Here is a 15,767-nt window from a genome sequence, read left to right as displayed (position 1 = left end):
AGAAAAAATCCTAAAACAGAAATTAAAGTGTCAAAAACTGACTCAGTAATGAGTAGCTCCACCATTATTGTTGATCACTTCAAAAATTCGTTTTGGCATGCTTGATGCAAGTGTTTCCAAAAGGCTAGTGCGAATGTTGCGCCAAGTGGTGAAGATGGCTTCAGGAAGGGCATCCACTGTCTGGAACTGAAGTCCATTTTTGTAAACTTCCCTTGCCATCCATCCCCAAATGTTCTCAATTGGATTAAGATCAGGGGAACACGCAGGATGGTCCAAAAGACTGATGTTATTCTCCTGGAAAAAAGTCTTGGTCAGACGAGCATTGTGAATTGGAGTGTTGTCCTGCTGAAAAACCCAGTCGTTACCACACAGACGAGGGCCCTCAGTCATGAGGGATGCCCGCTGCAACATCCCCACATAGCCAGCTGCTGTTTGACGCCCCTGCACAACCTGGAGCTCCATTGTTCCATTGAAGGAAAAAGCACCCCAGATCATGATGGCGCCCCCTCCACTGTGCCGCGTAGAAAACATCTCAGGTGGCATCTCCTTGTCATGCCAGTAACGTTGGAAGCCATCAGGACCATCAAGGTTACATTTTTGCTCGTCAGAGAATAAAACTTTCTTCCACCTTTGAATGTCCCATGTTTGGTGCTCCCTTGCAAAGTCTAAATGGGCAATTTTGTGGCGTTGAAGGAGACTTTGAATACGTTTTTTTTTTTTGAAGCCCTTCCTTCGCAGATGCCGTCTGATGGTTATGGGCTGCAGTCAGCACCAGTAATGGTCTTAATTTGGGACGAGGATCGTCCCGTGTCTTGACGGACAGCCATTCGGATCCTGCGGCTCAGCGCCGGTGAGATTTTTTTGGGTCTACCGCTTGATTTTTTTGTTCCATAACCCCGAGGATCTTTTAAGATATGCAAAATGACTGTCTTACTGCGTCCAACCTCAGCAGCGATGGCACGTTGTGAGTGGCCTTGTTTATGCAGTTCAACAATCCTACCACGTTCAAAGACGGTGAGCTTTTTTGCCTTTGCCATCAAGAGATCTTCACAGTGTGATTACTTGACAGGAAAGGACATGGAATCCAAATTTTTGCACAGATTTTGGCTTTTAAAGGCTGTGGTCTTAAACTTTTGATCAGCTGATGAACAGCCTATTTGAGTTAAATTGTTGTTTTCAATAAATTGCCTGCTCACAACTTTTGGTCTCTTGTTCCCATTTCTTCTTTTTGCATTTTGAAGCTCTACTTAGAACCTTCCTAAGATCCAACAGTGCAAAATGCAAATTCATGCAATTTTTTAACTGGTCTTAAGATTTTGATCAGGAGTGTATGTGTCTGCAGCAATCCTGAGCTGGTCCCGTTAATGATTCGATTGCTCGATGTCGTGGTTCAATGGTGTAATGGTCAGCACTCTGGACTTTGAATCCAGTGATCCGAGTTCAAGTCTCGGTTGAACCTCAAGTTAGTTCTCATGAAATATGGAGGATGAACATCTGGCAGAAGCTCTCTGTCCTGTACTATGAAGCAGCATTTGCGCTGATCAGCTTTAATTCCTGTTAAATTAGGGGTTTCTCCTCCTACAGAACTCATTCACTTCTTAACAAGGGAAATCACAATAGTAACTTATGCTGAACGGCTGACCTGCCCTTGAGCCGGTTGAATTGGAGATGAACGATCAACCAGTATAAAAGCACCGCCCTCTGACCAATCAATTCCTTCGAAACATGACATCACAGTTCTTAGAGGATCCTATGGAGCAAAAAAAAAAAGAAAAGCTCTCGATTCTTGTTGAGCTCTTCGACTGTGTGGTCTACGCGAATTCGTCCTGAACTGTTTTTCGTTCTTTTAGTTTTTTTAAGTTTTGCGTCTCTGTCATGTTTTAGAAACATTTAAACCACAACCCATCACTTGCGGTTTATCTTCCAGTTAATCCCCTACTTTTTTCTCACATAGGCTCGATCGGACATAATCTGGAGTTTTTACTCGGGGGGGGGGGGGGCGCAGGCAGGAGAGACACAGTAGAAAGTCCAGAGCCTCTGAGTTGGCATTTGTGTTCTCACGTAGAGCCCCTTCCGGAGAATGTCAGGAGATTATGCAAAGTTCCGTGCATCTTGAAGCCTTGAGTAGTTTTTCCAAGTGTTCAGGCGACGGTAAGCAAACATAGCGCGCTTCAACACCTGGTTAAAATCTGAAGTAATCGATAGCCTTTTGATAAAACATGGTCAGGATGGCCGAGCGGTCTAAGGCGCTGCGTTCAGGTCGCAGTCTCCTCTGGAGGCGTGGGTTCGAATCCCACTTCTGACATTGTGCTTTTAATTTGGGCAGAGCCAACGTAATGGGCAGGATCTCCAAAAACAATGACATGTTTCTCCACATCAGGGAAGATGGCGAAAAACCTTGAGAGCCTAAATTTGAACTAAATCAAAGGTCATCTATTAATGGGTAATAAGTCACGTCTTTGCTGAACAGAGTCATCAAGTGCCGAGGGACTTGACAACTGTGGGTCTCTCTCAAAATCAGGTCCCACCGAGATTTGAACTCGGATCGCTGGATTCAGAGTCCAGAGTGCTGACCATTACACCATGGAACCACTACTCATCTCATTAACACCAATGTTGTCAAGCATTTTTTCCTGACTTTATACAAGAGCTTGATCTTGTGTTTGATAGCAAGATTTAATGACTTGACATCCTGATTTGGTCAGAACCTGTTTGGTGGCCGATCCAAAGCAGAAAGCGATGCATGCGCGCGCAGAGAACAGCCTGGATGATAGCAGTGTAGAACTGGATCAACAGCTCCTGAGGCAGGTTGAATTTCCTGATCTGGTCCAGGAAGTGCATACTCTGCTGGGCCTTTTTGGTGATGGTGTCAATGTTGGAGGCCCACTTTAGGTCGTGGGAGATTGTGGATCCCAAAAATCGGAAGGTCTCCACAGCAGTCACATTGTGCTGTTGAGTATAGTGACTGGCAGCAGTGTTGACGGGCTCCTCCTAAAGTCCACTATCATCTCCACAGTTTTGAGCTTGTTCAGCTTCAGGTGGTTCTCACTACACCAAAAGGCCAGCTGTTTCACCTCCCGTCTGTACGCAGACTCATCACCGTCCCTGATGAGGCCGATGACCGTTGTGTCGTCTGCCAACTTCAGGAGTTTAACAAACAGCTCAACTTGTCCCCTAGTGCTTGTATTCATTTCCATTAGGTCTATGTACTTGTCTCCTGCTTACTTTTGATATAACTCATGTAGGTGGTCAAGGGCAGACCGTTTCTGTTGAGTCTTTCTTTAGATTCTGGAGGACATGCAGCAGCACGGTAAAAGGATACCTGGTCTGTAATACACTCCTGATCAAAATCTTAAGACCAGTTAAAAAATTGCATGAATTTGCATTTTGCACTGTTGAATCTTAGGAAGGTTCTAAGTAGAGTTTCAAAATGCAAAAAGAAGAAATGGGAACAAGAGCCCAAAAGTTGTGAGCAGGCAATTTATTGAAAACAACAATTTAACTGAAGTAGGCTGTTCATCAGCTGATCAAAAGTTTAAGACCACAGTTCAAAAAAAAAAGAAAAAATCCTAAAACAGAAATTAAAGTGTCAAAAACTGACTCAGTAATGAGTAGCTCCACCATTATTGTTGATCACTTCAAAAATTCGTTTTGGCATGCTTGATGCAAGTGTTTCCAAAAGGCTAGTGCGAATGTTGCGCCAAGTGGTGAAGATGGCTTCAGGAAGGGCATCCACTGTCTGGAACTGAAGTCCATTTTTGTAAACTTCCCTTGCCATCCATCCCCAAATGTTCTCAATTGGATTAAGATCAGGGGAACACGCAGGATGGTCCAAAAGACTGATGTTATTCTCCTGGAAAAAAGTCTTGGTCAGACGAGCATTGTGAATTGGAGTGTTGTCCTGCTGAAAAACCCAGTCGTTACCACACAGACGAGGGCCCTCAGTCATGAGGGATGCCCGCTGCAACATCCCCACATAGCCAGCTGCTGTTTGACGCCCCTGCACAACCTGGAGCTCCATTGTTCCATTGAAGGAAAAAGCACCCCAGATCATGATGGCGCCCCCTCCACTGTGCCGCGTAGAAAACATCTCAGGTGGCATCTCCTTGTCATGCCAGTAACGTTGGAAGCCATCAGGACCATCAAGGTTACATTTTTGCTCGTCAGAGAATAAAACTTTCTTCCACCTTTGAATGTCCCATGTTTGGTGCTCCCTTGCAAAGTCTAAATGGGCAATTTTGTGGCGTTGAAGGAGACTTTGAATACGTTTTTTTTTTTTGAAGCCCTTCCTTCGCAGATGCCGTCTGATGGTTATGGGCTGCAGTCAGCACCAGTAATGGCCTTAATTTGGGACGAGGATCGTCCCGTGTCTTGACGGACAGCCATTCGGATCCTCCGGCTCAGCGCCGGTGAGATTTTTTTGGGTCTACCGCTTGATTTTTTTGTTCCATAACCCTGAGGATCTTTTAAGATATGCAAAATGACTGTCTTACTGCGTCCAACCTCAGCAGCAATGGCACGTTGTGAGAGGCCTTGTTTATGCAGTTCAACAATCCTACCACGTTCAAAGACGGTGAGCTTTTTTGCCTTTGCCATCAAGAGATCTTCACAGTGTGATTACTTGACAGGAAAGGACATGGAATCCAAATTTTTGCACAGATTTTGGCTTTTAAAGGCTGTGGTCTTAAACTTTTGATCAGCTGATGAACAGCCTATTTGAGTTAAATTGTTGTTTTCAATAAATTGCCTGCTCACAACTTTTGGTCTCTTGTTCCCATTTCTTCTTTTTGCATTTTGAAGCTCTACTTAGAACCTTCCTAAGATCCAACAGTGCAAAATGCAAATTCATGCAATTTTTTAACTGGTCTTAAGATTTTGATCAGGAGTGTATGTGTCTGCAGCAATCCTGAGCTGGTCCCGTTAATGATTCGATTGCTCGATGTCGTGGTTCAATGGTGTAATGGTCAGCACTCTGGACTTTGAATCCAGTGATCCGAGTTCAAGTCTCGGTTGAACCTCAAGTTAGTTCTCATGAAATATGGAGGATGAACATCTGGCAGAAGGTCTCTGTCCTGTACTATGAAGCAGCATTTGCGCTGATCAGCTTTAATTCCTGTTAAATTAGGGGTTTGTCCTCCTACAGAACTCATTCACTTCTTAATAGTAACTTATGCTGAACGGCTGACCTGCCCTTGAGCCGGTTGAATTGGAGATGAACGATCAACCAGTATAAAAGCACCGCCCTCTGACCAATCAATTCCTTCGAAACATGACATCACAGTTCTTAGAGGATCCTATGGAGCAAAAAAAAAAAGAAAAGCTCTCGATTCTTGTTGAGCTCTTCGACTGTGTGGTCTACGCGAATTCGTCCTGAACTGTTTTTCGTTCTTTTAGTTTTTTTAAGTTTTGCGTCTCTGTCATGTTTTAGAAACATTTAAACCACAACCCATCACTTGCGGTTTATCTTCCAGTTAATCCCCTACTTTTTTCTCACATAGGCTCGATCGGACATAATCTGGAGTTTTTACTCGGGGGGGGGGGGGGGCGCAGGCAGGAGAGACACAGTAGAAAGTCCAGAGCCTCTGAGTTGGCATTTGTGTTCTCACGTAGAGCCCCTTCCGGAGAATGTCAGGAGATTATGCAAAGTTCCGTGCATCTTGAAGCCTTGAGTAGTTTTTCCAAGTGTTCAGGCGACGGTAAGCAAACATAGCGCGCTTCAACACCTGGTTAAAATGTGAAGTAATCGATAGCCTTTTGATAAAACATGGTCAGGATGGCCGAGCGGTCTAAGGCGCTGCGTTCAGGTCGCAGTCTCCTCTGGAGGCGTGGGTTCGAATCCCACTTCTGACATTGTGCTTTTAATTTGGGCAGAGCCAACGTAATGGGCAGGATCTCCAAAAACAATGACATGTTTCTCCACATCAGGGAAGATGGCGAAAAACCTTGAGAGCCTAAATTTGAACTAAATCAAAGGTCATCTATTAATGGGTAATAAGTCACGTCTTTGCTGAACAGAGTCATCAAGTGCCGAGGGACTTGACAACTGTGGGTCTCTCTCAAAATCAGGTCCCACCGAGATTTGAACTCGGATCGCTGGATTCAGAGTCCAGAGTGCTGACCATTACACCATGGAACCACTACTCATCTCATTAACACCAATGTTGTCAAGCATTTTTTCCTGACTTTATACAAGAGCTTGATCTTGTGTTTGATAGCAAGATTTAATGACTTGACATCCTGATTTGGTCAGAACCTGTTTGGTGGCCGATCCAAAGCAGAAAGCGATGCATGCGCGCGCAGAGAACAGCCTGGATGATAGCAGTGTAGAACTGGATCAACAGCTCCTGAGGCAGGTTGAATTTCCTGATCTGGTCCAGGAAGTGCATACTCTGCTGGGCCTTTTTGGTGATGGTGTCAATGTTGGAGGCCCACTTTAGGTCGTGGGAGATTGTGGATCCCAAAAATCGGAAGGTCTCCACAGCAGTCACATTGTGCTGTTGAGTATAGTGACTGGCAGCAGTGTTGACGGGCTCCTCCTAAAGTCCACTATCATCTCCACAGTTTTGAGCTTGTTCAGCTTCAGGTGGTTCTCACTACACCAAAAGGCCAGCTGTTTCACCTCCCGTCTGTACGCAGACTCATCACCGTCCCTGATGAGGCCGATGACCGTTGTGTCGTCTGCCAACTTCAGGAGTTTAACAAACAGCTCAACTTGTCCCCTAGTGCTTGTATTCATTTCCATTAGGTCTATGTACTTGTCTCCTGCTTACTTTTGATATAACTCATGTAGGTGGTCAAGGGCAGACCGTTTCTGTTGAGTCTTTCTTTAGATTCTGGAGGACATGCAGCAGCACGGTAAAAGGATACCTGGTCTGTAATACACTCCTGATCAAAATCTTAAGACCAGTTAAAAAATTGCATGAATTTGCATTTTGCACTGTTGAATCTTAGGAAGGTTCTAAGTAGAGTTTCAAAATGCAAAAAGAAGAAATGGGAACAAGAGCCCAAAAGTTGTGAGCAGGCAATTTATTGAAAACAACAATTTAACTGAAGTAGGCTGTTCATCAGCTGATCAAAAGTTTAAGACCACAGTTCAAAAAAAAAAGAAAAAATCCTAAAACAGAAATTAAAGTGTCAAAAACTGACTCAGTAATGAGTAGCTCCACCATTATTGTTGATCACTTCAAAAATTCGTTTTGGCATGCTTGATGCAAGTGTTTCCAAAAGGCTAGTGCGAATGTTGCGCCAAGTGGTGAAGATGGCTTCAGGAAGGGCATCCACTGTCTGGAACTGAAGTCCATTTTTGTAAACTTCCCTTGCCATCCATCCCCAAATGTTCTCAATTGGATTAAGATCAGGGGAACACGCAGGATGGTCCAAAAGACTGATGTTATTCTCCTGGAAAAAAGTCTTGGTCAGACGAGCATTGTGAATTGGAGTGTTGTCCTGCTGAAAAACCCAGTCGTTACCACACAGACGAGGGCCCTCAGTCATGAGGGATGCCCGCTGCAACATCCCCACATAGCCAGCTGCTGTTTGACGCCCCTGCACAACCTGGAGCTCCATTGTTCCATTGAAGGAAAAAGCACCCCAGATCATGATGGCGCCCCCTCCACTGTGCCGCGTAGAAAACATCTCAGGTGGCATCTCCTTGTCATGCCAGTAACGTTGGAAGCCATCAGGACCATCAAGGTTACATTTTTGCTCGTCAGAGAATAAAACTTTCTTCCACCTTTGAATGTCCCATGTTTGGTGCTCCCTTGCAAAGTCTAAATGGGCAATTTTGTGGCGTTGAAGGAGACTTTGAATACGTTTTTTTTTTTTGAAGCCCTTCCTTCGCAGATGCCGTCTGATGGTTATGGGCTGCAGTCAGCACCAGTAATGGTCTTAATTTGGGACGAGGATCGTCCCGTGTCTTGACGGACAGCCATTCGGATCCTGCGGCTCAGCGCCGGTGAGATTTTTTTGGGTCTACCGCTTGATTTTTTTGTTCCATAACCCCGAGGATCTTTTAAGATATGCAAAATGACTGTCTTACTGCGTCCAACCTCAGCAGCGATGGCACGTTGTGAGTGGCCTTGTTTATGCAGTTCAACAATCCTACCACGTTCAAAGACGGTGAGCTTTTTTGCCTTTGCCATCAAGAGATCTTCACAGTGTGATTACTTGACAGGAAAGGACATGGAATCCAAATTTTTGCACAGATTTTGGCTTTTAAAGGCTGTGGTCTTAAACTTTTGATCAGCTGATGAACAGCCTATTTGAGTTAAATTGTTGTTTTCAATAAATTGCCTGCTCACAACTTTTGGTCTCTTGTTCCCATTTCTTCTTTTTGCATTTTGAAGCTCTACTTAGAACCTTCCTAAGATCCAACAGTGCAAAATGCAAATTCATGCAATTTTTTAACTGGTCTTAAGATTTTGATCAGGAGTGTATGTGTCTGCAGCAATCCTGAGCTGGTCCCGTTAATGATTCGATTGCTCGATGTCGTGGTTCAATGGTGTAATGGTCAGCACTCTGGACTTTGAATCCAGTGATCCGAGTTCAAGTCTCGGTTGAACCTCAAGTTAGTTCTCATGAAATATGGAGGATGAACATCTGGCAGAAGCTCTCTGTCCTGTACTATGAAGCAGCATTTGCGCTGATCAGCTTTAATTCCTGTTAAATTAGGGGTTTCTCCTCCTACAGAACTCATTCACTTCTTAACAAGGGAAATCACAATAGTAACTTATGCTGAACGGCTGACCTGCCCTTGAGCCGGTTGAATTGGAGATGAACGATCAACCAGTATAAAAGCACCGCCCTCTGACCAATCAATTCCTTCGAAACATGACATCACAGTTCTTAGAGGATCCTATGGAGCAAAAAAAAAAAGAAAAGCTCTCGATTCTTGTTGAGCTCTTCGACTGTGTGGTCTACGCGAATTCGTCCTGAACTGTTTTTCGTTCTTTTAGTTTTTTTAAGTTTTGCGTCTCTGTCATGTTTTAGAAACATTTAAACCACAACCCATCACTTGCGGTTTATCTTCCAGTTAATCCCCTACTTTTTTCTCACATAGGCTCGATCGGACATAATCTGGAGTTTTTACTCGGGGGGGGGGGGGGGCGCAGGCAGGAGAGACACAGTAGAAAGTCCAGAGCCTCTGAGTTGGCATTTGTGTTCTCACGTAGAGCCCCTTCCGGAGAATGTCAGGAGATTATGCAAAGTTCCGTGCATCTTGAAGCCTTGAGTAGTTTTTCCAAGTGTTCAGGCGACGGTAAGCAAACATAGCGCGCTTCAACACCTGGTTAAAATCTGAAGTAATCGATAGCCTTTTGATAAAACATGGTCAGGATGGCCGAGCGGTCTAAGGCGCTGCGTTCAGGTCGCAGTCTCCTCTGGAGGCGTGGGTTCGAATCCCACTTCTGACATTGTGCTTTTAATTTGGGCAGAGCCAACGTAATGGGCAGGATCTCCAAAAACAATGACATGTTTCTCCACATCAGGGAAGATGGCGAAAAACCTTGAGAGCCTAAATTTGAACTAAATCAAAGGTCATCTATTAATGGGTAATAAGTCACGTCTTTGCTGAACAGAGTCATCAAGTGCCGAGGGACTTGACAACTGTGGGTCTCTCTCAAAATCAGGTCCCACCGAGATTTGAACTCGGATCGCTGGATTCAGAGTCCAGAGTGCTGACCATTACACCATGGAACCACTACTCATCTCATTAACACCAATGTTGTCAAGCATTTTTTCCTGACTTTATACAAGAGCTTGATCTTGTGTTTGATAGCAAGATTTAATGACTTGACATCCTGATTTGGTCAGAACCTGTTTGGTGGCCGATCCAAAGCAGAAAGCGATGCATGCGCGCGCAGAGAACAGCCTGGATGATAGCAGTGTAGAACTGGATCAACAGCTCCTGAGGCAGGTTGAATTTCCTGATCTGGTCCAGGAAGTGCATACTCTGCTGGGCCTTTTTGGTGATGGTGTCAATGTTGGAGGCCCACTTTAGGTCGTGGGAGATTGTGGATCCCAAAAATCGGAAGGTCTCCACAGCAGTCACATTGTGCTGTTGAGTATAGTGACTGGCAGCAGTGTTGACGGGCTCCTCCTAAAGTCCACTATCATCTCCACAGTTTTGAGCTTGTTCAGCTTCAGGTGGTTCTCACTACACCAAAAGGCCAGCTGTTTCACCTCCCGTCTGTACGCAGACTCATCACCGTCCCTGATGAGGCCGATGACCGTTGTGTCGTCTGCCAACTTCAGGAGTTTAACAAACAGCTCAACTTGTCCCCTAGTGCTTGTATTCATTTCCATTAGGTCTATGTACTTGTCTCCTGCTTACTTTTGATATAACTCATGTAGGTGGTCAAGGGCAGACCGTTTCTGTTGAGTCTTTCTTTAGATTCTGGAGGACATGCAGCAGCACGGTAAAAGGATACCTGGTCTGTAATACACTCCTGATCAAAATCTTAAGACCAGTTAAAAAATTGCATGAATTTGCATTTTGCACTGTTGAATCTTAGGAAGGTTCTAAGTAGAGTTTCAAAATGCAAAAAGAAGAAATGGGAACAAGAGCCCAAAAGTTGTGAGCAGGCAATTTATTGAAAACAACAATTTAACTGAAGTAGGCTGTTCATCAGCTGATCAAAAGTTTAAGACCACAGTTCAAAAAAAAAAGAAAAAATCCTAAAACAGAAATTAAAGTGTCAAAAACTGACTCAGTAATGAGTAGCTCCACCATTATTGTTGATCACTTCAAAAATTCGTTTTGGCATGCTTGATGCAAGTGTTTCCAAAAGGCTAGTGCGAATGTTGCGCCAAGTGGTGAAGATGGCTTCAGGAAGGGCATCCACTGTCTGGAACTGAAGTCCATTTTTGTAAACTTCCCTTGCCATCCATCCCCAAATGTTCTCAATTGGATTAAGATCAGGGGAACACGCAGGATGGTCCAAAAGACTGATGTTATTCTCCTGGAAAAAAGTCTTGGTCAGACGAGCATTGTGAATTGGAGTGTTGTCCTGCTGAAAAACCCAGTCGTTACCACACAGACGAGGGCCCTCAGTCATGAGGGATGCCCGCTGCAACATCCCCACATAGCCAGCTGCTGTTTGACGCCCCTGCACAACCTGGAGCTCCATTGTTCCATTGAAGGAAAAAGCACCCCAGATCATGATGGCGCCCCCTCCACTGTGCCGCGTAGAAAACATCTCAGGTGGCATCTCCTTGTCATGCCAGTAACGTTGGAAGCCATCAGGACCATCAAGGTTACATTTTTGCTCGTCAGAGAATAAAACTTTCTTCCACCTTTGAATGTCCCATGTTTGGTGCTCCCTTGCAAAGTCTAAATGGGCAATTTTGTGGCGTTGAAGGAGACTTTGAATACATTTTTTTTTTTTGAAGCCCTTCCTTCGCAGATGCCGTCTGATGGTTATGGGCTGCAGTCAGCACCAGTAATGGCCTTAATTTGGGACGAGGATCGTCCCGTGTCTTGACGGACAGCCATTCGGATCCTCCGGCTCAGCGCCGGTGAGATTTTTTTGGGTCTACCGCTTGATTTTTTTGTTCCATAACCCTGAGGATCTTTTAAGATATGCAAAATGACTGTCTTACTGCGTCCAACCTCAGCAGCGATGGCACGTTGTGAGAGGCCTTGTTTATGCAGTTCAACAATCCTACCACGTTCAAAGACGGTGAGCTTTTTTGCCTTTGCCATCAAGAGATCTTCACAGTGTGATTACTTGACAGGAAAGGACATGGAATCCAAATTTTTGCACAGATTTTGGCTTTTAAAGGCTGTGGTCTTAAACTTTTGATCAGCTGATGAACAGCCTATTTGAGTTAAATTGTTGTTTTCAATAAATTGCCTGCTCACAACTTTTGGTCTCTTGTTCCCATTTCTTCTTTTTGCATTTTGAAGCTCTACTTAGAACCTTCCTAAGATCCAACAGTGCAAAATGCAAATTCATGCAATTTTTTAACTGGTCTTAAGATTTTGATCAGGAGTGTATGTGTCTGCAGCAATCCTGAGCTGGTCCCGTTAATGATTCGATTGCTCGATGTCGTGGTTCAATGGTGTAATGGTCAGCACTCTGGACTTTGAATCCAGTGATCCGAGTTCAAGTCTCGGTTGAACCTCAAGTTAGTTCTCATGAAATATGGAGGATGAACATCTGGCAGAAGGTCTCTGTCCTGTACTATGAAGCAGCATTTGCGCTGATCAGCTTTAATTCCTGTTAAATTAGGGGTTTGTCCTCCTACAGAACTCATTCACTTCTTAATAGTAACTTATGCTGAACGGCTGACCTGCCCTTGAGCCGGTTGAATTGGAGATGAACGATCAACCAGTATAAAAGCACCGCCCTCTGACCAATCAATTCCTTCGAAACATGACATCACAGTTCTTAGAGGATCCTATGGAGCAAAAAAAAAAAGAAAAGCTCTCGATTCTTGTTGAGCTCTTCGACTGTGTGGTCTACGCGAATTCGTCCTGAACTGTTTTTCGTTCTTTTAGTTTTTTTAAGTTTTGCGTCTCTGTCATGTTTTAGAAACATTTAAACCACAACCACTCACTTGCGGTTTATCTTCCAGTTAATCCCCTACTTTTTTCTCACATAGGCTCGATCGGACATAATCTGGAGTTTTTACTCGGGGGGGGGCGCAGGCAGGAGAGACACAGTAGAAAGTCCAGAGCCTCTGAGTTGGCATTTGTGTTCTCACGTAGAGCCCCTTCCAGAGAATGTCAGGAGATTATGCAAAGTTCCGTGCATCTTGAAGCCTTGAGTCGTTTTTCCAAGTGTTCAGGCGACGGTAAGCAAACATAGCGCGCTTCAACACCTGGTTAAAATCTGAAGAAATCGATAGCCTTTTGATAAAATATGGTCAGGATGGCCGAGCGGTCTAAGGAGCTGCGTTCAGGTCGCAGTCTCCTCTGGAGGCGTGGGTTCGAATCCCACTTCTGACATTGTGCTTTTAATTTGGGCAGAGCCAACGTAATGGGCAGGATCTCCAAAAACAATGACATGTTTCTCCACATCAGGGAAGATGGCGAAAAACCTTGAGAGCCTAAATTTGAACTAAATCAAAGGTCATCTATTAATGGGTAATAAGTCACGTCTTTGCTGAACAGAGTCATCAAGTGCCGAGGGACTTGACAACTGTGGGTCTCTCTCAAAATCAGGTCCCACCGAGATTTGCACTCGGATCGCTGGATTCAGAGTCCAGAGTGCTGACCATTACACCATGGAACCACTACTCATCTCATTAACACCAATGTTGTCAAGCATTTTTTCCTGACTTTATACAAGAGCTTGATCTTGTGTTTGATAGCAAGATTTAATGACTTGACATCCTGATTTGGTCAGAACCTGTTTGGTGGCCGATGTCACAACCTAGGGTGGGAATGACATACAAAACACGGACGTGGTACCAGGTAATACTAAGGTTTTATTTCAGATTTCGTTCCCTACAATTGTTCAGCCCAAGTCAAGTTAACAAAAACGTCTGCAACCAATCAATACACGACGCACAGGTACGAAACAAAAGATTAACACAACACCCCCGCTGCTGGGCCAAGACCAGCCTCCAGCCGTCTCTGCTGCAGGTCCAACCACCCCGATGGAGGAGGAGCCAGAGCCTTTTAACCAGTCCGGGACCTGCGCGCCGGGTGCATCCAGTTACAGCTCATCAGCCAATCTGCATACAGCGATCAGAGGGCACAAACAGGGGGTTAGATACAATACCGGCACAGGCCAGCAGGCCGTCACACCCTCCCCCTAAAAAGATGGAAACCCCCCCCCAGGTTTTCACCTGTCCCAATGTTTACACAATAAACAAAAACAAAATTCAGTTAAACATATAAACATTACTCAGCACACATAGGGGCTCGTGACAATGCATCTGCAACTACATTGTCAGAGCCCCTAATGTGGCGAATATCCAAGTTGTATGGCTGAAGAAAGAGACTCCATCTCATCAGCCGTTGGTTTGGGTTCTGGAGAGAATGTAGAAAGGTCAGTGGGTTATGGTCGCTGTAAATAACCACGGCCGAACAATGCCCACCCACATACACCTCGAAATGCTGGAGTGCCCATACGAGCGCGAGGGCCTCCTTTTCAATCACAGAATAATTCAATTGGTAATTCTTGAATTTTCGCGAAAAGAAACATACAGGATGTTCTACGCCAGTGTCATTTTCTTGTATCAACACCGCTCCAGCGCCGACGTTACTGGCATCCGTTTGAATTTTAAATGGTTTGTCCAGTCGTGGAGCCATCAAAACGGGTGCAGAGCTTAACAGAGCTTTAACCGAGTCAAACGCGTTTTGACAGGTGTCTGTCCACGTATAAGTGGCCTTTGCTTTTAACAAACTAGTCAATGGCGCGACTACGGACGAAAAGTTTCTGCAGAAGCAGCGGTAAAAACCCACCATCCCGAGGAAGCGCATTAATTCGCGTTTTGTAGCAGGAACAGGGAACTCGTCAATAACCTGCACTTTGGCCCGGATGGGGAGCACTTGCCCCTGCCCCACTACCTTACCCAGGTAGGTCACGGTCGCTCCAGCAAACTCACACTTGGCTAGATTAACCGTGAGCCGTGCCTGTGCCAGGCGCGCGAGGAGCAGTCGCAAGCGCTCCAGATGTGATGACCAGGTATTACTGACCGTAACCACATCATCCAAATAAACAGTTACCCCTTCCAGCCCAGCCACAACACGATTCATTAATCTTTGAAATGTCGCTGGGGCATTACGCAACCCAAATGACATGACACGATACGAAAATAACCCTTTAGGTGTGATAAAAGCGGAAACTTCACGAGCCCTCTCAGTTAACAGCACTTGCCAATATCCTTTAAGGAGATCTAATTTTGTGACGAATTTGGCTGCTCCGACTTCATCAATACAATCCTCTATACGAGGTAAAGGAAACGAATCAGGTTTGGTTACAGCATTTAGTTTGCGATAATCAGTACAAAAACGAAACGTACCGTCAGACTTTTTAACCAATAAGCATGGCGAAGACCAGCTGGAGAAAGACGGTTCAGCTAAGTTATTGTCAAGCAAATACTGAACCTCTTCGTCCTGACTTTCCTTTTTCCCGATAGGCACTCGATAAAAACGCTGCCGGATGGGCTCAGCACCCCCCACATCGATATCGTGCTCCAGCAAATCAGTCTGTGTAGGCACATCAGAGAACAACACTTTAAACTCCCCAAGCAAATCAGTGAGCTCTTGGCTCTGAATCGAATTTAAATGTTTTAGGACTGACGACATGGCTAGCAATGTCTCGGAATTCTTTAAACGTCCTTGTAACACACAATCATCGGTTGTGTTAAGCTCCTCCCCCTCTGATGCTGCCACCATCAAAGGTGCGCGAACCAGAGAGGAGCTGTCCACTAGCACCTGAGAGGAGCTGTAGTTATAAGCACCTGCTGATCCACTAACCCGGCCACAACTACACACCTAACGCTCTCTTTTAATCTCCTTTGTATCACGGAAACGACGATGTTATAATTGTCCGCAACCTCGATTAACTGGTCTTTAGTTAACGAGTTTAATAATTCAGCCGAAGGAGTTTGGATAAAACCAGTCACAATTTTTGACGCCATATTCAAACAAAATCAATATTCCCCAATTAACCTTTGATTTGCTACAGAGATCAACAAATTACCCCAGTACCTATCTCAGCAGTAGACCCTGCTTTTCTTCAGGTGGCGTGAGACCGGGGATTTTAAGCACGCAGCCCGTAAATCCAAACAAATCACCGGTTGATAGTGACTCA

At 44.9% G+C, this 15,767-nt stretch overlaps 12 non-coding genes across 12 annotated transcripts; 8 read left to right on the top strand and 4 right to left on the bottom strand.

Moving 5' to 3' along the window:
- The first annotated feature begins 1,387 nt into the window (after positions 1-1,387).
- trnaq-uug (transfer RNA glutamine (anticodon UUG)) lies at positions 1,388-1,459 on the top strand. Its single transcript has one exon. It is a non-coding gene; the product is annotated as a tRNA-Gln (tRNA).
- A 763-nt stretch (positions 1,460-2,222) lies between these two features.
- trnal-cag (transfer RNA leucine (anticodon CAG)) lies at positions 2,223-2,305 on the top strand. The gene has a single exon. It is a non-coding gene; the product is annotated as a tRNA-Leu (tRNA).
- A 214-nt stretch (positions 2,306-2,519) lies between these two features.
- Positions 2,520-2,591, bottom strand: trnaq-cug (transfer RNA glutamine (anticodon CUG)). The gene has a single exon. It is a non-coding gene; the product is annotated as a tRNA-Gln (tRNA).
- A 2,355-nt stretch (positions 2,592-4,946) lies between these two features.
- Positions 4,947-5,018, top strand: trnaq-uug (transfer RNA glutamine (anticodon UUG)). Its single transcript has one exon. It is a non-coding gene; the product is annotated as a tRNA-Gln (tRNA).
- A 749-nt stretch (positions 5,019-5,767) lies between these two features.
- Positions 5,768-5,850, top strand: trnal-cag (transfer RNA leucine (anticodon CAG)). The gene has a single exon. It is a non-coding gene; the product is annotated as a tRNA-Leu (tRNA).
- Positions 5,851-6,064: 214 nt separating this feature from the next.
- On the bottom strand, positions 6,065-6,136 carry trnaq-cug (transfer RNA glutamine (anticodon CUG)). The gene has a single exon. It is a non-coding gene; the product is annotated as a tRNA-Gln (tRNA).
- A 2,355-nt stretch (positions 6,137-8,491) lies between these two features.
- On the top strand, positions 8,492-8,563 carry trnaq-uug (transfer RNA glutamine (anticodon UUG)). Its single transcript has one exon. It is a non-coding gene; the product is annotated as a tRNA-Gln (tRNA).
- Positions 8,564-9,327: 764 nt separating this feature from the next.
- trnal-cag (transfer RNA leucine (anticodon CAG)) lies at positions 9,328-9,410 on the top strand. The gene has a single exon. It is a non-coding gene; the product is annotated as a tRNA-Leu (tRNA).
- Positions 9,411-9,624: 214 nt separating this feature from the next.
- On the bottom strand, positions 9,625-9,696 carry trnaq-cug (transfer RNA glutamine (anticodon CUG)). The gene has a single exon. It is a non-coding gene; the product is annotated as a tRNA-Gln (tRNA).
- Positions 9,697-12,051: 2,355 nt separating this feature from the next.
- On the top strand, positions 12,052-12,123 carry trnaq-uug (transfer RNA glutamine (anticodon UUG)). Its single transcript has one exon. It is a non-coding gene; the product is annotated as a tRNA-Gln (tRNA).
- A 743-nt stretch (positions 12,124-12,866) lies between these two features.
- Positions 12,867-12,949, top strand: trnal-cag (transfer RNA leucine (anticodon CAG)). Its single transcript has one exon. It is a non-coding gene; the product is annotated as a tRNA-Leu (tRNA).
- A 214-nt stretch (positions 12,950-13,163) lies between these two features.
- On the bottom strand, positions 13,164-13,235 carry trnaq-cug (transfer RNA glutamine (anticodon CUG)). Its single transcript has one exon. It is a non-coding gene; the product is annotated as a tRNA-Gln (tRNA).
- Between the last annotated feature and the right edge of the window lie 2,532 nt (positions 13,236-15,767).

Source organism: Pleuronectes platessa, chromosome 6 (assembly GCF_947347685.1).
Source record: "Pleuronectes platessa chromosome 6, fPlePla1.1, whole genome shotgun sequence".
NCBI classification, from domain to species: Eukaryota; Metazoa; Chordata; class Actinopteri; order Pleuronectiformes; family Pleuronectidae; genus Pleuronectes; species Pleuronectes platessa.
The sequence above is the reverse complement of the archived record's forward strand: the minus strand, read 5'-3'. Positions and strand labels throughout refer to the sequence as shown.